The sequence below is a fragment of the Protopterus annectens genome, chromosome 2.part2 (genome assembly GCF_019279795.1).
Source record: "Protopterus annectens isolate FY-2018-M chromosome 2.part2, PAN1.0, whole genome shotgun sequence".
Lineage (NCBI taxonomy): Eukaryota > Metazoa > Chordata > Ceratodontiformes > Protopteridae > Protopterus > Protopterus annectens.
Window position 1 is genome coordinate 743,870,679 of NC_056730.1, and position 21,105 is coordinate 743,891,783.

The 21,105-nt window shown below is 42.0% G+C and overlaps 1 protein-coding gene across 1 annotated transcript in view; it reads left to right on the forward strand.

Moving 5' to 3' along the window:
• Positions 1 to 21,105, forward strand: part of KIAA0825 (KIAA0825 ortholog) — a 1,661,419-nt gene that overhangs the window by 1,341,762 nt on the left and 298,552 nt on the right. The window lies entirely within an intron of this gene.

Sequence of the window (21,105 nt, forward strand, 5' to 3'; positions counted from 1 at the left end):
AAATTGTTGGTGCTCATAGCAATGCAGGTTGATGAATTTACCCACAAACTAAGCAGACAATTGGTAGCACCTATAACTTTTATTACAAATTGTGTGAATGGCTAATGCTTTTTTATCTTAAGACAGCAGATGCTAAACAGTGACTGGAAGTTGTGAGCATATCATTTTAGCCTTAGTTGTATGCTAGATCATGGAAGCTGTCATGAATGAAAGAATATCCAGAAAACTGCAGATCGAAGGATCAAGAGGCAGCAAGAATATTCAACATAAGGATCTTAAAAGATTAATTCACTTCTTTGACTTGATAAAATATTAGAGCAAAAAGTCACTGAGGGTGTGGCCTTCGTATGCTTTAGCAAAATATTGGTGACAACACTGCATAACAGGTTTGTGTAGAGGTTATGTAAACATGATATATGTTCAAAAATTATAGTTTGAGTAAACCACTAAGCTAGATGAAGCTTAGAAAGAACAGTAATAAAGTGATATGGAAATATTATTACCAGTATGAAACTATAGAAGCTAACTGGGATTATTGATGGTTTTTCTGACCTGACCCAAAATCTGTCTAGGCTTAGCAGCATTGTAGCAGCAAGGGGATGGTAATGAAGGGGTCTAGGGGAGGGCAGGTAGGGAATTGGAAGCTGGGCGAGTAAGCAACCCTGTCCTGTTAAGAGGGAGAGGGAGAGGGCTCTAGCACAGATAGTTTGGATATAGCAATTTTATAAATGCAAGAAATAAAAGTTGAGTAGGGAAGGGAGGAAATTTGAAAAGTTTTTTTTTTTTTGTTAGGAATCACTTGTGTTAAGGAGGGAATGGGGAAGCAGGTATCTTAGTGGGAGAAAAAAAAAGAGAGAGGCAGATAGAAATTGAATGAGATGAAGAGGGTAGATGGGTAATAGGAAGGTAACTTAAAGAAGGTTGGAGAATAGTGATGAGTTCCATTCATTGGTCAAATGAGGATACACCAGATTCTTTTAAGAAGTAGGTAGATAAATTAAGCTAGGTAAAAGAAGAAGGAGATTGCTTTTATTGTTGGAGGGGACTTCATTCTTTTACTGAATCTGAATGTGGTTTGGTTTTATGAGGCAATGGTATTCCATAGCATGTTGTTGGTCTTTCGGCTTTTTCCCGGTAAGGGTTCACCACAGAGGAACTCCGGTCTGCTAATGATTGGCAGTAGATTTTTACGAAACACCGAGGTGCCAGCTTGATGCCCAACCTTCAACGAAGGCACACCCATTTACGCATGCATATCTTTCGAACGCTACCCAACCGCGGGGAGGACATGCAGACTCCACACAGAAGGCACTCCCAAGCCATGCCGATAATCGAATGGGAGAACCTCTTGCTGTGAGGTAACAATGCTACTGCCGTCCCACCGCGGCATTACAATGGTATTCCATAGCATAATGAAAAAAATTGAAAACAGGAAGGAATAAATTGCAATTATTGGATATATAGCATGGATTTAAATAGGAGTTTACATTCTCAAAGTGTGAAACCAAACGAGAAAGTAGACTGGACAAGCTGTTGGTAGACATCGAAACTTTAGGTGAGGTGAATGATATTTTGTGTATAGAGAATATTATATCTGATCTTGTGCTGATTTGAAGGAAGATAGATCACAGAACAGATTGTAGAAAGGGTGGAGGTGGAAATTTGGCCATTGATGTAGCGGGGAAAATATTAAGTGGGTGCAGGTAATGGTAGGCAAAGTATTGCAAGATAATGCCCAGGGCATGTGGGAATGAGTGAGTAGAAATGAGGTGGGTGAAAGTGATCTGGAGAGAAGGATTCATGGGAAGGAGACAAAAAATTAGAAAAGACAGAAAAGTGAAGATGAGGGATTTAGAAGAGGAAATTAATCGGGAAAAGGTAAGAAAGGAGGAGGAGGAAAGAAGGTTCAAAAAAGCTGAAATGGATGTTTGAAAATATAGAGCAGACAAAAACAGAAAGTGAGTTGGCAAGAAGTAGTGCTGGCTGGTAGGTGAGAGTGGCAATAGATATAAAACTATTGATGTGGAAAATTAGGGATCAGAGGAAAACATGGATGGCCAAAAAAACCACTCGAGGAGCCAAGCGATAAATGCTGCAAAGTTCTTTAATAACGCTTCTAGTACCTCGGCTGAAAAGCCTTCAAGGAATAGCATCACATCCTGCTGCAGCTTATTTAAATTCCACCAATAACATTTCCATTTACCCAGTGTAATTGAATAATATAAAAATCAGCGCCCAAGTTTAAGCACATAGTTCCCCTTAAGTAGAGCGAAGGTCAGACAGCATTTATCACTTGGCTCCTGGAGTGGTTTTTTTGGTGATTTTGGTTTGGTGTATTTTGTGTGGTACTACGAAAACATGAATGGCTAAGATCATGGCTAGGGAAGGCAATTAAGTCAAATAAAGAGGTATGACAAATATTTCAGGCTTATTATGAGGATCTGCACAGATGAGTATCAGGAGGAATGGACATTTCTGGACATTGTCAAGGGAAGGTTTTGACAGTGGAAAAAGAAAGGAAATCAATATTATGTCATTAATACATATGTGGTATGAAATGTTGGACCTCTTACAGCCTACACACATCCTTGTGTTACAGAGCATTTTCTGAAAAATCAGCTTAGAAAGAATATGATAATCAAAGCTTTTCTACTGTGGGATATCCTGGATTAACAATTTCAATGTTATTTTATTAATAAATCCTTGCCATTTCTAATTTTGCTTAATATAAGCTTGTAGGACACTTAGCTAAAAAGCCAGCCGCAAAACAGGTCTGGATGGCACAAGGAGCTATGGGTGTTAACTGACAGTATACAAAAAATGTGCTATAGGCTTGAATGAGTTATGAAAGGAGAACTTGAAAGAAGCAATAAGAGTTTTGTAAAAGCAAAAGGTATGGAGTCAGATGTGTTGTCAGTAGGTTTCTTTAAAACTGTTAGAGTAGAAGTGGCAGGTATTGTGATGAAGGTATTTAATGAGGCTATGGACACCTGATTCTTTCCAAAGTCAAAGGATGAAGGCACAGCAGTGACAAATAAGCAGAAGATGAGTAGAAGCGATCCCGTGAGACATATACCAGTATCCCTGTGTAATGTTGGTGCAAAGATTTTTACAGAGACTCTGAAGACCAGATTGCAGAAGGTGAAGAATGCTTTGACAGAGGAAAGAGATGAAGGTTTTGTGAAAGGGAGGTCATTGGCAGACCATTGGCAGGTTTTGATACATTTTGTAGACCTGGATAAACTAATGTAGTAAGGAAAGGTCAGAGGTAATCTTCATGGGCAGGCAAAAGGCCTTTAGTTATCTATCATGAGACTATACGGTGGCTGTGGTTGAGAGTTTTATAGGAGAAGGAAGATGGTTAAATGATGTAAAAAGCTCTTTGTAAGAAATCCTGGATGAGAATCATCTGTTAGTGGGTGATTTTCAGATAAGATAAATTTGGGAAAAAGAGAAGAGGCAGGGAATGCCTCTTGTCCCCAGGCCTGTTTTACATGATCACTGAATGTGTAGTACAGAGGGGTTAAAATGAGTAAAGGGGGGGAGAGGTTGGGACTTGGTGAAACTAGGAGTAGGTTATTTTTGTTGTTGACAACTGTGTGTTGATGCTGGAGAAATGTGTATGATTGATTGCCAAGAATATTAGAGTTACTTTTCTAAACTTGGGGAAGTGCCAGGGTTAATCTTCCATCCCAAGAAATTGGTAGTGCTAAAGGCAGGTGAGTAAAAGGAAGAGAACAAAGGCTTGCCTTGTTGATGGGGAAGGTAAAATACTTGTGGTTGCAGTTTTTCAAATCATTTGGCAATATCCAAGACAAGAATTGGACTGGCCTGAAGAACAGAGTAGGTAAAATGCTTAATGCATGTGTAGGAAAGGTTAATACACTACAGAGAAGGTTAAAACTAATAAAGAATTTTGTTCTCTCTCGCATCATATATTTGGGCAGGTATTGTCTGGTTAGCTGGCAAAGCATGGTAACACTAGAAATTTGGAATAACTATGAATGGATTATATGGGGAGCAGAAAGAAGTAGATTTTCAAAAGTTAGGTGTATAGCAAAGAGATGCGTTAGGTTATGGGGAGCACAGGGTTTTCAATGACATTTAACAACCATAAATTTAGATCAGTATCTAAGAGGACTAGACAGTGGGGAAAGGAACTGGACAGTAAAAAGTTAGGAAAGGACAGTAAGAAGTCACCCTTGCCAAGGTGGAAATGGCTGTGGATAAAATAATGAAGAAATATTTAGGGAAGGTGAGCAGGTTGGTGGGAAAGAGACCATGAGTATAAGAGGTGCATGGAGAAATTTAGAGAAAAAAGGTGAATATATGGTATTTCGGTTGTCAAATTTTGGCATGCAAACATTGGGGGATATGAAGGCAGAAGGTGAGGGCTGGAAATAGTTGGATTTTCCTCATTTAAGAGAGAAGTTTTTGCTTGCAAAATGTTGCTGGTTATTCTACAGAAGACTGGTAACAAATGTTAGGAACCTATATGAGAAGAAATGGTAGAAATAAAGAAGGAACAGAGATGGTGAAAGCACCTACGGGAGGAAAACATGAGGGGTAGGATAGGGAATATTTCCAGGCATCTCGGGATGGGAACTGTAAGCAAAGCTATGGGTAGTCTGAATGCTCAGTGAATAAGGAAGGATAAAATCTGGGAGGAGGACAGGTTTTGGAATGTAGTCAAGAAAGTGGGCCAGGTCATGAAGGCAATTGGACTAGTTAGGGTTGTCTATTGGAGGTTAATATGTAGCTGGTATAGTTTGCCCCCTTGATTTTAAAAGGGGTGGGGGCATGTAGCAGACTGCTGGAGGTGTGGAGAAGATAACATTGATAAGATTCAGTAAACATTTGAATTGCTGAGACTCATACTGTTGAGTCCCGGAATGTGGATTTTGAGTGACTGAAAATTTGGAAGTACATTTACTAAGTCTGAGACTGCTACTCTTGGGATATTACCTTTTCTCCATGGTATGGTGATTTTGTTGTTGAAGTACTAGCTTGTTGTGTCTCTCTTTCAGGATATCAGATAAGAAGGGTACTTCAGGGTTTAAGCATTGTACTTCATGTAATGGCAAGTTACCTAATAGTGACTCTCATGATGATTGTGTGTATTGCTTGGGGTACCCCATCTTTCGGTGCAACCTCCCTGTGGCATTTGTCAAAGCTTCAGTCAGTGCACTCTGAATGAGAGCAAGAATAAACTGATACTGAAAGGGTTACTTAAGATTCCCTTTTCAGAGGCCATTTCTGCGATGGAGGTCTCAACCCCTCCTACTAAAGACAAAAAGAGGTCCAACTCTGTTCCCTCTTCACCCTCAGGTGATCAAGGTAAGTCTGTGAAACCAAAAGTTCCAAAGTTGTGCTCGGTGCATAAATCGGCCTCGTCAGCACCGTACTTGTTGGCTCCAAGCACTACGAAACTTATGATATCGGCACCTGCCTTGGCTCCGATTCTGCCTCCGGCACCAACGATAGACCTCACCACGCCTGCTACGACTTTGGCACCTGTGACCACTCTGGCTCAGTGCACGCCTTTGGTGCCTACTTCTGATATGACATTGAAACCCTCCGCTTCAGCTCAGAGTGCTCTTTCAGCACCGAGCATTGTTTCCACTAACCTGGACTTGACCCCTTTGATCCCGGTCTCGAAACTCGAGACATCAGTGCTGGCAGACCTTGCACCATGGACCCAATACTCTCCTTCCGTAGAATCCATTCCTGGGTCAAAAATATAGCCCATTCATTGATTGACCTGACTCCCCATCCGGAGTATTCACTAGATCCACCAGGAGCCTGTCAGAACTCGATGTGGTGCATCTTGTGGACCAGCTGTTGACAGTCAGGGGGATGCCCACACCTTCTAAGAGCCATCCGCTTTCAGGACTTGGGTTGGTTTCTCCACGGACTCCATCGTATTCTCCATTCAGGCTCCATAGTTTTCTGCTCCGACGTTCTTCTCGGAACCCACCACTTCGGTGCCTATACTGGACCTCACTCAGGCTCCGGGTTTGCCCTTGGTTCTCGGTTCCCACAGAACTGATCCTTCCTCAATCTCAGTATTGGGGGGGCAGGCTCCTCACCTTGGGGCATGGTTCCAGGTGTGCCTTCTGTTCCATCCTCAGTGCCAGTTATCTTGCCTACACCGATCCTGCTTGAGGCTCCATCCGCGGTGGCAGGTTCGTCGGAGTGGGGTGTGATCCCGGTCCCAAGGTTGTCTTTCTCATTTCCTGGCTCCCATTCCTCTTCGGGACGGACCTGCTTTCTGTGAGATGGAGAGGGGTCTTGCTTCTGGAAGCACTCCATTGACGTTGAAACCCCAGTTCTCACCCCCTGAGCTACAGCTGCCACAGACCACCTCCCCGGGGGGCACTAGACAGAGCCCCCTGTTCATGGTACCCGCTCTTCTGAGTCCTCCTTAGAGGCCCCCACTGAGGAGCCCCATCGGAAGAGATTGTGCAAGAGGAAGCATGTAGACTCACCCGAGGAGTCTCTAATGGAAGACATGGATTATGATGATGGTGAAAAGTCCCCACGGTCACCTCCTGGTGATGTCTCCTTTGGAGACATCCCTGAAATGCTGAAACAGAGAGGTGACTGGAAGCCCTCCAACACTTGATCTGAGGAGTCCATGTTCCTGCAGGCTTTTCGCACCCAGCCATCTAGCCCCACCTGCCAACAAGCTCATCCAGCTCATTGTGCAGCACGCTTGGAAAAACCCTGATTCCATTGAGACGATCCCTCGGAGACCAGACAAAATTCTTTCCCAGCCCTAGGAGAACCTGCATTGGTCCAGCGGGTTACCAGTCGACGCCATGGTGGTGGTGGCAGCCATGATAAAGGACTTGGCTGAGGAGAGGCCTGCTTTCCACCTGCCCAACAGAGAGTCCTGGGCGGTGGACAGATTTGGGAAGTGAGATTATGCATCAACGACCTTTGCCATATGGTCTCTGAACTAAAATGAAATAAAATGCACCAAGTTAACACACAAACATACGTTTATTCAAACCAAAAATAGAAAAAATAAAAATGGTTAGCGCTTTCACAACTGCACTAGTTGCTTCATCAGACACAGTAGTCACCTCCCCGTATATTTGAGAGGACATGTTGAATAACAAAAAACTAATAGGGTCCTGAAAGACAGGATCCTTGAGCATGTTAGAGATGTAAATAATTGTAAAGAGACAAGTGCACTGGCAAATCATGTTACAAAAACTGATTCGTCTCATACTTTTAAGTTTTTTGTTATTCAACATGTCCTCTCAAATATATGGGGAGGTGACTTAGAAAATACTACAGAAAGCATAGAACAAAAATGGATTCTTAAGTTGAATGCTGAGAAATATCCTGGCTTGAATGGAAATAGTTCCTTAAAACCTTTTTTAAAAGCCAGACCACTGAAGCACTAGAATTATTATATTATTATATTTCTTTAAGTATTTTATTTCATTTTACGTATCTGTTTAATGCACCTTGTTTTTACCCTGAGTCATCCGTATTCTTTTTGTTTAGATTTTAAATATTGTTTCTGTAAAAGTAGAAAGTTGCTAGAATGAGATATTTTGCACTATTATATTTTCTGAAGGATATGAAGTCAGAAACTCAAAATTTTAACCAAGTTTTTTATATATATTTATAGTAATGTTTTAACCGTTTATTAGTATATTAATGCATATTTATTTATGTTTTTATGTATATTTACATTTACGTATATTTAATGTTACACATTTATAAGCATTGGAACATGTGACTACTGGATTGTCAGCTGACTTTATTGCATCTTCTATATAAGCTTTATTATGTTAAACTACTGTGTCTGATGAAGCAACTAGTGTAGTTGTGAAAGCGCTAACCATTTTTATTTTTTCTATTTTTGGTTTGAATAAACATATGCTTGTGTGTTAACTTGGTGCATTTTATTTCATTTTATGTATCTGTTTTATGCACCTTGTTTTTACCCTGAGTCATTCGTATTCTTTTTGTTTGGTCTCTGAACTACTTGGCATATTTCACGAGGCTCCAGAGGGACTTGATCTCCAAACTCTCTGTAACACTCACACGACAGGTGTCTGACGGGGTAAGGGATAAAGTTGGCTCACAGCTCGCAACCTTGGAATCAATTTCCAACTCCTCCATGAGGTTGCTATCACATGCAACCGAAGGGGCGGCTAGAGCGGCGGGTTCAGGCATTGTCATGAGATGTCATGCCTGGGTGCATATTTATGACCTCGCGGATCCCTTCAAATCTTCCTTCTTGAATGCTCCCATCGAAGCATCATCCCTTTTTGGCTCCAAGGTGAAGGACACGCTAGCCAGATTCGAGCAAGATGGCAAGACTCTGTCTGCCGTAGGCCTACGGTTTAACAACTCTCAAAGTTTCTTTTCCAGGAATCAGAGGAGTGGGAAAATGTGGCACAAAAAATCTCAGGGTCCTTTCCATGCCACACATGGTGATGATACCCCTAGAGGCAGAGGGGGTAACAATTCCAGAAGACGCCCCTGCAGGGGCGGGGGGGGGGTCCTCGTAACCAGGGCAGCAGAGATTCATTCTCTGGACAGCCTTACCAGAACTCCTGAAGAGCAGCCCAATTGCTTACCTCTGGAAGCAGTCAGGGGTTGTTTTTCTCTGCACCAAGCTGCCTGGCACTCTATTACCACTGATTGTTGGGTGCAGCGTATAATCACCAGAGGTTACACCATTTCCCTTCTTTGTCAACCAACACTTCCAAAAAAGCTTTCCAACATTCTACCCAGTCAAAGGGAAGATGCAGCTGCAGAAATAAAAAAGCTGTCTCAAAAAAGAGTCATCCAACCAGTCCCACCAGACCAATGCAGATCCGGATTCTACTCAAGATTCTTTTTGGTGCCAAAAAAGAAAGGGGACTGGAGACCCATTCTGGATCTCAACAGCTTGAACAAGTCTGTCACCCAAACCACATTCTGGATGGTCATGGTTCAGTCCATTTTCCCTTTTTTAAGGGAAGGCAATTGGATGTGCTCAGTAGATCTCAGGGATACGTATTGCCGCATCAAAATGGACAAACACTTCAGGAGTCTGCTTCGCTTCCGGCTGCGAGCCCTGCCATTTGGTCTCTCTACAGCCCCTGGAGTGTTCACGAAGTGTATGGCACTGGTCACAGCTCATTTGAGACTATAAGGATTCTGAGTGTTTCCATATTTGGATGACTGGCTCCTCACCGCCCCCACCAAGTGTCTACTGATAACAGCCCTGCAATACACTCTCTCTCTCTCTGGCAAAAACTCTGGGAATAACAGTACACTGGGAGAAATCAAATGTTGCTCCTATGCAGCAAATAGAATTCATTGGAGCAGTGTTCAGTACCTGGTCCTGTCTAGTGTCACTTCGAACCCACAGACTGCAACAATTGAGGCTCCAGCTCTGGGTAATACTCTGTCAAACAAAAGTTTCGGCAAGGGAGGTTCTTCAGGTCATAGGTTCCATGGCAGCTTCAATCTCGATAGTACCCCTCGTGAAGCTGCACATGCAAATTCTGCAATGGCTACTTCTTTCACAGTGGTTCCCAAACTACCATCCTCTCACTTCCCAGATTTATATAACCAACTCCTGCAAGCAGGACCTTCTTTGGTGGATGAGCCCAGATGCAGAACTATCGAGTCGCCCATTCCAGTCTCCTGACCCCAAGGCCATTGTGACCACAGATGTTTCCCTGATTGGGGGGGGCATTTCAAGGGAAAGACGGTCCAAGATGCATGGTCCACCCTAGAGGCCAAACTGCATATCAATGTTCTAGAACTGAGAGCGGTGCTGTTAGTTGCAGTCATTTCAGCGGTTGTCCCTTCTAGGACGATTGCAATTCAGTCAGATAATATGTTAGTGGTCTGGGATATCAACAAGCAAGGAGGAACCAAGTCCTACCCTCTGTGTCGAGAGACCATGAGAATCTGGCAGTGGGCGATAGCTTCCGACCGCTTTCTGATAGCAATGCATATCCCGGGGAGCTCCAACGTAATTGCAGACAAACTGAGCAGATGCATCCTCCTGCCTCATGAGTAGTCCCTCATTCCCGAGGTGGCGACAGAAATCTTCAGCCATTGGGGCCAACCTTGCTGAGATCTTTTTGCCTCCCCAGCAAACAAGTGCAGCATTTTGCCCTGTTCCCCCTGGAGGGGGAGTCCCTGAGGGAAGCTGTGATCCACGATTGGCCCATGGGACTTCTTTATGCTTATCCCCCCATCCCACTTATCCCACAGTTTTTAAAGAAAGCTCTTCAGGTGAGAAGCAAGGTGATCCTCATAGCCCCATTCTGGCCTTGACAAGTTTGTTCCCCTTCCTTCGGCCTTACCTAGTATAGCTACTGTGGATTCTGGACCCTCTTCCAGATCTGATTACTCACCCCCAAGGGTTCAGTCACCTGAATCTGTCCAGTCTCAAGCTAACGGCTTGGTTTCTCCACTTCCGTTAGTTGCCAGGCAAGCTAATCTCACCTCACCTGTTTGGGACATCATTCTGGCCTCTCATAAACCAGACAACAGGAGACTATATCAGGATAAATGGAAGACGTTCTCCATCTGGTCTAAGGATCCCATGTTAGACCTGTATTTGGCTCCAGTGACTGCAGTGCTGCAATACCTGGCTAACTTTTGTGATAATGGAGCCTCTGCCTCTATGGTATGAGTATACCTGGTGGCAATTTCTAATTTCCACAATGGTCTAGAGGGCACACCTCTCATCTCCTTACGCCTATGCAAAGCCTTTCTCAAGGAAACCTCTCACATCAGGCTTCCTGCCAGACAGACTGTGGAACCATGGAACCTCACTGTAATCCTTCAGTCTTTGACTCAAACCCCCTTTGAACCCACGGTGAAGTGTGACCTAAAGTTCTTGTCCTGGAAATCTTTGTTCTTAGTAGCCATCACATCATCCAGATGGGTCTCGGAGCTGCAGGCATTGTGTATCAAGAGGCCCTATCTGGTCTTCCTTAAAGACAGAGCATCACTCCGGACTAATCCAGCCTTCCTCCCCAAAGTTGTCTCTGATTTTTCCATTAACCAGACCATTAACCTACCAGTGTTCATTCCGAATTTTTCCAATAAAGGAGAGTACTGTCTACATTCCTTGGATGTATATAGGCAACTGAGATTTTACCTAGACAGATTCAAGCCTATCCATAAGTCTGAACAGCTTTTCATCTCCTTTTATGGGACTAGAATGGGAAACTCTGTTTCCAAGGTTACATTATCAAAATGGCTAATGGACTGCATATGTTTTATGTATTCCCTCACAAAAGAACCTATGCCAAAGGTTAAAGCTCACTCCACTAGATCTATGGCAACATCTGTAGCTTTCCATTCCAGGGCTTCCATGGATGACATTTGCGCAGCAGCACTTGGGCTAAACCCTCATACCTTTATCAATCATTACAAATTGGAATTGGTCTCCAGAGGGAGAGCTGCCATTGACTCAATGGTACTCAGGCATGTTCTTCTATAAGGGCCGCCCTAATGGACCTCAAGGTAGCTTGGGATTCCGTCCCATTTGTGATGAATGGAAAGAAGATTATCAGATAAAGAAGTTATGTCTTACCATAACATTCCATCTGTGTTGTTCATCTTCTTTCATTCATCACATCCCACCCCTCTTCCCCCACCAAAGGCTCCTGGGGGGGATGCTTTGAGTCCAAATGGTGTACTAGGGCATTTGTGCAGAAGTGGCCTCGGCTTTACCTCTCTATCTTCAGCAAACTCAGTCTGAGGTAACAGGGAGAAGGGCATTTTGGGTAGAAGCTTAGCTTGAGAGTTTTTTGGCTGGTGCGAGCTTGGTTATAGGCTGACTCAGTTCCGAGGGCTCAGAACCAAACCCATCAGTGATGAATGAAAGAAGATGAACAACGCAGATGGAACATTATGATAAGACATAACTTCTTTTTTTCATTGTTAAGGGTCTGTTGTGTGTAAGCATGAGCTTAGTAATAAACAAAAAGTAGAGAAAATATGTATTCTTAGTAATAACTAGGATCCCCTTACACATGTAGGAATTCAGACAGTTATGGAAAAGCTGTTCCATCCTGAGACTGTAGCCTTGATTTGACTCATGGTGTAACATTAAGAAAAGCTTTTCTTCATTTTAAATCCCTGTGAAAAATGTGGGAGAATGGATGGAGTCTGTCTGCACAGTGTGACAGGTAGATATACTTAAGAATGAAGTAGAGCAGCAGTTTGATATACCCATTCAGTTCAAAAATAGGTAGAGACTGGATCAAGGCTGTTACAGTCTCAGATTCGGAATTAAAACCAGGAGATGGGAGTTGGCATAAAAGCTACAAAAGGGGCCAGCATTTGTTTATGGTTAGACAGTAAAATAAAAGAATCCTGTCTACTTCAGTAATATTCCCTAATTATAGAACAACATAAACCTAAAACTTTAAGAAATGTCAATTATAAGAACTGAAGGTGAATCACTAGGGATCTCTGAAGGAAACTGTAGTGTAAAACAGAAGTCTGCACATATACTAACAAGGAATGCTTATACAATAACAAACAAATGTTAGATACGTGAATGAAGAACCTCATAGCAAAGAAGTATACCAGGTGTGACACTATTAAGTCTGATAAAATGCTATGTCAGTCTGCAGGATAGATTAAAACTAATAATGTGTGTTGCAAATGAGCATAAGGAGAGCCAACGACATGCAATAAAGACTTTTTAATAAAAATGCCTAATAGAATTTATAATTTAGGATATCAGATATTAGTGCTGAAAAAAATACAACCAGTATAGATGTGAAACATTCAGTGCATGCTTTAAATGAAATTGTTTCTATGGAGTGTGAAAAAATACAATTTAGGCTAATTGAATTGGCACTAACTCATTGTGTTGCAACCAAACTGAAAAAGAGAACCTTGTTTTAGAAGGAAAGATGGTTCAGTTTCTGCTAGACTTTGAAAACATGATTACCCCTGTCAGGTACCTTCTTCTGTGTAAAGATAGGATTAGTGACAGAGAGGTGGAGGATTGTATATATTGATTGTGACAGGAGTATCCTCTTATACATGTAAAAATTCAGAAGCATGTCACAATGATTGCGGAACAGAAATCCCAAACTATAAGAGATGGGCCTGAATAGAGAGGCAAAATTAATGAAAAATAGAATTGGAGAATAGGAGCTTTTGTTTTGAATTGAAATCCTCCCCAAGCTGTGGTGGGTACTTTCACATGGTGGGAATGTTGTTTACTAAATCCCACCAAGGCAAAAGTGATATATCCATCCATGGATGGATGGATGTATATAGACTGTCATGTATATCATGGGAAAAAATAAGAAAAAAAGGAAGATCTGGGTGTAGTCATCCCAGGAGAAGAAAGTGCCCAACCGTGACAAAGGCACTAAGGTTAGTGCTGGTAGAAATACTAGTGCAAAGTCCTTCAAGGATGATGGAGATCTTGCTGCAGTGTTAGTCCCTGACCCAAAACATGATCTAAGATGCCTTACTGTGGCAATAATAAACAGTAATTCACAAAAAGTTAAAAAAAATGGTTAACCAGGCAAGATGCCTGTAAATGGAGAAATGGGCACTTGAAAGAGAAAGAGTTTAAAACGTTTAACAAAAATATTAGTTTTGTTATTCACAGTTAACTTTTACTGTTATAAATTATTGCATTTTCTTTCTTTTTTTTTAAATAAGAAATATCTTTATTAAATTATCATGTATAACATAGGTCATGTTACATTTATATAAATGAAAATAAACCATAGTGACACAATCATAGTTGCAAGCATTATACATTCCAAACCATGCCAACACAACTGTAGCTGCAAACATAATACATCACTTTTAACATATCCAGTCAATGTTACATAGCTCATTTAAATCCTGCCTTCTCTTAAACCACGTTTCTCCTGTGCATGTATTGATGCCACATTTCCCATTTTCCTATGTAATTTGCTCCTATTCTTTTTTAAAGATCCTACTTTCAGTTGCTTTATCACTGTTACTATCTTCACTATTTCCAGAAAAGTTGGTTTAGGCTTTGATTTCCATTTTCTAGTAATTGCTTTTTTGGCAGCCATCATAATTAGACTCAGCAAGGCCTTACTGTGTCTAGGCAACTTTGATTCTGTATTATAGCTCAAAATATAATTTCCCTAGTTACTCCAGTTTCCTTAGCCAGCATTTCTGACAGAGCAGTCTACAGGGAATCTTTAAAGTCAGCCAACTCATTACACTCCCAGAAAATATGTTCTCAGTTACCTCTTTCTTCCCCATCACACCTCCAACATTTGCTGTTTACCTGAAGAAAAATTGTTTGAAGTCTTCTTGGTGTATAAAATACCTATGTAAACACTTCCAAGCAAAGATCCTAAATCTTCTAGATTTTATGGCATATTTTGGAAACATACAGACATCCCTCCATTGTTTCTTTGTGAATTGCTTTTCTAATCTCTTTTCCCAATCCTTCCTAACCTCCTCTGATTGATTCTTATAGTTATCATGCAATATTTTATGTGCTGTACTAATTATTCCATTTGCTCTAGATTCTACTAAAAAGTCTACCAGTACTGTTCTTTCGTTTAGGGTCCCCTGTTTCTTTCTCTTTGCCTATATTCTGATATCAATCCTTAATATGGAAGGCAGTCTGTAGCCTGCAGTCTAAATAAGTTCTTGTCGTCTTTCCATTCTGTTACCTTTCCCTCTCTAGTTATTTGGCCCCAATACCTTGGTTCCTTTGTCAGTCTTCCCCAAAAAATACCCGCCCCCTATTGCCTATCATCTGTATTCCTGATTGCAGTCTTCCCTAATGGCAGAATCTCCTTTCTCCATTCCAGTGTTGGCTTGGTTCTTAAAAGACCTCTGCTATTTTGTTAAGATAATATTCTGCATGATTATTGTTGTTCTCCTTAAAGGTCTGCATCCAAAATCCCAGTCTCTCCTTGTCACTTCAGCTTTCCCCGTTTCATCATCATCTCTTTTCACTTTGAATTATAGTTTTCTGCTTGTGCTGTGCATAGGAGCCTTAACTGTGTTGCTCTGAAATACCCCTTCAACTTGGGTAATCCCAGTCCGCCCTGTTCTGTTGGAAGAATCAGCTTATCCCACTTGACTTTGCTTTCTTCCTCTCCCAGGTAAAATCCTTCAGCTCTTTATTAATTGCTATCCACAACTTCTCTGGTTGACAAAAATATACCTGACCTGTGTATAAGACTAACGGAGCTAAAAACATTTTAACTGCTTGTATCTCACTATTGATAGCCATGTAACAGAGCTTCCATTTTCAAAGTTTTTGTATTATCTTTTGTTTAGTCTCTTCCCACATATCCTTAGCTGTCACACTGGTATTATTTTTAATCCATACTCCTAAATACTTCATTTTAGCATGTTGCCATAAATTGCTGAACCAGTTTGTACGTGGGTCCATAATTTACCATTATTGCTTTTGTTTTCGCTTCATTAATTTTGTATCCCCAAAAGGTTTGAAACTGTTTCAATGTGTTTCATGGCACTGTAATGTCCCTTTCTGGCTTTGTCATCTGCAAATAGAGCCAGCTTTTCTTGACTACGATACCAATTATATCTTTGAATTTCTGAGTCCCTTATTTTCTTTGCTAATGGTTCTAAATGTAATGCAAATAACTAAGGGGAGAGAGGGTAGTCCTGCCTGGCTTCTCTGCTCAAGCAGAGATTATCAGAGTGGACCCCACCCACTTAAATTTTCACCTCTGATCCTTCATATGTCCTCCTAATCAACTTACATTTTTTCAGGGATTGCAAATGCTTTCATTGCTCTGCTCATCAAATCCCAGCTTACTCTGTCAAATGCTTTCTCTGCATCAAGACCCACAAGCAGCAGTGGTATTTGTCTTACATTCTGCTTCCCTGTGAATCATTGCTGTTCTGTTTATGTTGTCAAATGTATGCCTCCCCATCACAAAACCACATTGATCCATATCTATCAATTTTGACATCACTTTTGCAATTCTTTTAGCCATTATAGACATAAACACTTTATTATCATGGCTTTGTATTGAAATGGGCCTGTATGAAGCTGGATCTGATGGATCTTTACCCTCTTTAGGTATTACAGCTACCACCACTTTCTTCCAGGATGTTGGTACTTCTCCTCTTAAAATATTGTTAAACAAAACCTTCCAGATGTTTATCAGTTTTTTCCCTCCTAGTTTCCAAACTTCCATAGGAATGCCATCTATTCCTGGGAACGTTCCTGTAGATTGGTTATACATCACAATTTTTATTTCATCTCCTCCTATCCTGTTAGTAATTGAGCCGCCTCTCCCTCTTGCCTTAATTCTTCCATAAGCATTTTCATTTGTACCTTTTCTTGATTTCCATATTTCTCTGCTTTATACAGAATTTCATAGACTTTATGAAATATTTTTAATACTTCTACAGGACCCTTTATCTTCCTTGTTATATGCTCCCTAAGTTTGGTGACAGCTCTTTATACAGTCTGTTGCCTGAGTTATTGTGCTAAAAGTTTTTATGCCCCAGAGTTGTTATCATAAACAGTTGCTTAACAGCAATCTTTCTAAACTTGTGCATATTATCGAGGTAATCCCTTATTTTTTGTTTAGCATTCTGTAGTTCTCCTCTTCCTGTTCTGTGTGATTCTCCCTATTTTGCAATACCTTAATATCTGTCATTCCCTCTAAATAATTCTTGTTCTTCTTAACCATATTTCACTTTCTAGTTATATTTTCAGAAGAAGTTTCCATCTTCTCTAATAGCTCCTGAATAATTTCCACTACCCATTCCTTAAATTCCTCTCTTTTCAACAGATAGGTGGGAAAGCACCAGGGTCTCATTTTTATTTCATTACCCTGTGTTTTTATTTCAGTTATTGCCGCATGATGTGAGATAGCTATTGGGTCCATATCAAGACTTTCAATTAAATACATATGTTCCTGTGAAATGTGAATTCTGTTTAGCCTAGCTCAGTTTTGTACCTTGGGGAATAATGTGTAAATTCACTCTGAATTCCTAGTACTGAATTCACATCTTCCATGCCAGATATTGCATACATTTCTTTAAAAATGTACCCTCCTTTGTTATATTTCCCTTTCTGTGTTCCCCAGACACATCTTCACTGTTGCAAATGAAATTCCAGTCCCCAACTATAATTAATATTCATAGGTTGGTACTAGGCTATCAGCCTTAGGGCCTATACAAGCTTAGCCATAGCAATTCCCTGGATATTTCTTCCTACAATATTTACTTCCCTGGACCCCTGTCTAGCAAGGGCAACTGATGTGATCCCCAGGGTGAATTTCTTATCTCCCATACAATCGTCAAAGTTCCTTTTGAAGAGGGCCAAAGAGGCACTGTGCTTGACATGTATGGGCAGTCTATTCCAGAGTCTGGGGAGTCTCTGGGTCAGGAACCTATCCCTCCAGCATGTTTTGTTCAATGTGATGACAAGGTTTAGATCCCTGGAGCGTGTGGCTCTGAGGGATTGGGATTTCTTTAAGTGGAGCCTGTCCAACAGCTAAGGCTTTGACTTGGCCTTGTATGTTAAGCAGAGATCGCCTCTGAATAGACGATATGCCACAGAGTATAGCTTTAGTTTTTTTAGATGGTCAGCATAGGACATCTGCTTTAGGCCTGTGATTCTTTTATTGAGGTATTTCTGCAGCCTTTCCAGCTGTTGCAGATGTCTTGTGAGGTACATACCAAATGGGGCGTTGTACTCTATAGTGGGACAATGACCTCCTTTTTTCTGGATGAAAAGCCCTTAGTGATGAGATGTGCCACATAGAAGGATTTCCTGACTGTTGTGGCGATGTGGTTATTGAAGGTGAGACCACTGTCCACCTGTGTCCCTAAGTCTCTCATCATACTTTCGGTGTTTAGTGTACTGCCACCTATGTGGTAATTCATGGGAGCATGGTTTTTCCCAAAGGGGATAACTATACATTTCTTGGCATTAAGCTTGAGCCCATGGCTCTGGCCCCAAGCAAGTGTTTCTGTAAGGCCCTTTTGTAGAATATCCGCATAATTTGGGGATTCAATAATGGCTTCCAGTTTGCAGTCATCTGCGAATTTTGTTAGCCAGAGTCCCTTAGTGTTGGCCTGTACTTCAGAGAAGTAGATGCCAAACAAGAGCTGACCTAGGATTGATCCCTGAGGTACTCCACTTGTCTAGAGCTGAATTTGGAGTCAGCTACTTTTACAGTCTGGGTTCTATCAGTAAGCCAGTTGGCAACCCATCGAGTGACGTAGGGTTTTATGCCTAGCTTAGTAAGTTTATCTGTGATTCCAGAGTGGGGGATGGTGTCGAAGGCCTTGGCGAGGTCCGGATAGGCTGTGTGGACTGCCTTACCCTTGGCCACAGCTCTGGAGACTGATTCAAAGAAGTCAGTCAGGTTCAGGAGACAAGATCGGCCCTTCCTGAACCCAAGCTGGGTGGGGTCCAGTGTTTGAAGGTTGCCAATGTCTTTGTTTATAATTTTCATGATAGTGAGATCCATGCCCTTGCAGATCAGGCTCGTCAAACTGATGGGACGGTAGATGTTCATCGTGTTACCCTGCTGCAGTCATCACACTTGGGTTATCCTGTCATCAGGCGGTCCTGCAGTCGGCCGGATTTCCAAAGTCTTGGTCCAACGTCGGTTGCTGTCGCCTCATCCCTGACGTCAGTGTGCCAGGGGTACATATATTGCAACCGACGCCATTTTCTTCAGTCTTTCTTGCCGGGCGGTGCCCGAAGCAGAAGCAGTTCGCAAGTGCCGGTCGGCCAACTCCTGAGATTTTCGAATTCGAATTTCAGACCGAAGTCTTCTATAAAGCTAAGTACCCGTTGAAACTTTTCTTGCCTCAGACCGATGTCAGAAAAAGTTAACAATTGTATTTCTTGTGGGAAGCAAATACCTCATAAGGATTTTCATTCTTATTGCATACCTTGCCTAGGCCCTGATCACGACGTCACTTCTTGTCGTTTTTGTGCTAGATTTAATAAACGTACTATTAAAAGGCGTTTTGATTTCGCACAACACTTTTTTGGTAGAAAATTTAACTATAACATGCCGTCGGAGCTACCGACTACCGGTGTGCACAAAAAGCGCAGGGACAAGGACCGACAGCCCAGGCCTAAGCCCGATTCCGAGGCCACGGTTGATCCAGTTTCCGGTTCTCTGGTTATCAGTGAGGCTCCGACGCAGCCTCTGACTACCGCAGTTCTGGAACCTGAGACCGCTACAGATATTTTGACGGAATGTACTTGGCCGACGCAGCCTTTTACTTCAGGCCCTTCCGACGATTTACCTTCCAAGGACGTCGGTACTTCTGAAACACCATCGGTTTCTGAAAGCGTTTTCAGACCAACGACTCTTACAATCAAAACGTTTTCCAAGTCGACGACTCCTTCTAAATCAAAAAAGGCTTCACTTCAATCTCCTGTTCAAGGCCCTATGCCTAAGAAACAGATGCTCAAAATGGCTGAAGATTTGATTTCTCTTATCAGGGGTTCACAGCCTCCTCCTGACAAAAGGCCTACACAAGAGGAAGATTCTGCTTCCTCTGAACAACTGTCTATTTCTTTGGATTCCTCTGAGGACCAAGACTATTCCTTATCTCCTTATGAAGATTCTGATGCTGAGGACTCTATTCCCTCAGCTTCCCCTCCAGAAGATTACTCTTTTGGGGAAACTTTACACACTATGAGGGAACATTTTCAATGGGAAGGTCAGGATTACTCTGATTCCAAGAAAAGGCTCAGAGAGTTTCTTTTACTTCCTCAACACAGACCTCTAGCCATCCCTCCTGTTTTGGACATTGTGGATGATGTCTACTTAGAATCCAGTTTCAACCCTGACTCTCTACCTCCTGCCCCGGCCAAGCCTGATACTTATTACAGAGTACCTGATTCCCACAAATTCCTTTACAAAAGCCCAGTAGCTGACCCAGAGACCATCTCCCAGGGTCCCAAGGGGACTAAGGCTTCCATGGCTAAAAATCAAGTACCTTCTGAAAGGGATTCAAGAGCACTAGACAGATGGGGTAAAAAGGTTTATACCTCAGCCACTTTAGCTATGAGAGCACTAAACTGTCAATTTCATATGCTTAAGTATCAGCAATTTCTGATCTCTCAGTTAAAACAAAAGATAACCACCCTCCCTCAACAATCTGAAATGAAAGAAGTACAGGATTTGTTGCACGCCACCGAGCAGGTGGGCAAACATACCTTACAATGTGGGTTTGATTCTTTAGAGGCCTCCTGCAGAGCAGCTGTCACTGGATCAGTTATACGTAGGCATGCCTGGTTAAAAGAACAAAGTCTGCCTGATCATGTTAAAGCAAAACTACTAGATGCTCCCTTACAGCAGGATGTTCTTTTTGGTGTTAAAGTAGAAGAAGTTTTAAAGAAAATGGAAGATAAGGCGAAATCAATGCAGACAGTCAAAGATTTCCTACAGGTACAACCCCCTCGCTTCAGCAGAAACTGGCCAACAAAAAATTGGTCCTTTCCAGCCACTGACAGGCCTCAGAGGGGTAAATACAGGCACCCAAGGGGCAGAGGACAACCACAAGCTCAGTATAAGCCTCGCCAATGGGGCACTCCAACCCAGAACGGAGGAGAAGACAGGTCTCAACCCACCAGAAAGCAAACTCAATGACTTGCACCTCAGCTGGCCAAACAAAGCTGTTTTGTCAGCCCCCTTGGGGGGAAAACTAGCACTATTTGCAGACAACTGGCACATGGTCACGAAGGACAAATGGGTCCTAGACATAATTTTACGAGGATACAGATTCCACTTTCACACCTTGCCAATAAAAAGAGGAATGCCAAACCTGCCACAAAATCAAAGGGCAGAGGCTCAAAAACAAATTACAGCTCTCATGGCCATGAAAGCCATTCAAAGGGTACCAACTCAAGAGCAAGGCCAAGGATTTTACTCAAGACTCTTCCTAGTACCCAGAAAAGAAAATGCTTGGAGACCAATTCTGGACCTTTCAATTCTAAACACTTACTTACTAGTTCCCAAATTCAAGATGCTAACACTACAGCAGCTACTTCCCATGTTGGGCAAGGAAGCATGGCTGGTAACGTTGGACCTCAAAGAGGCATGCCTGCATGTCCCTATTAGACAAAGTTGCAGAAGATAC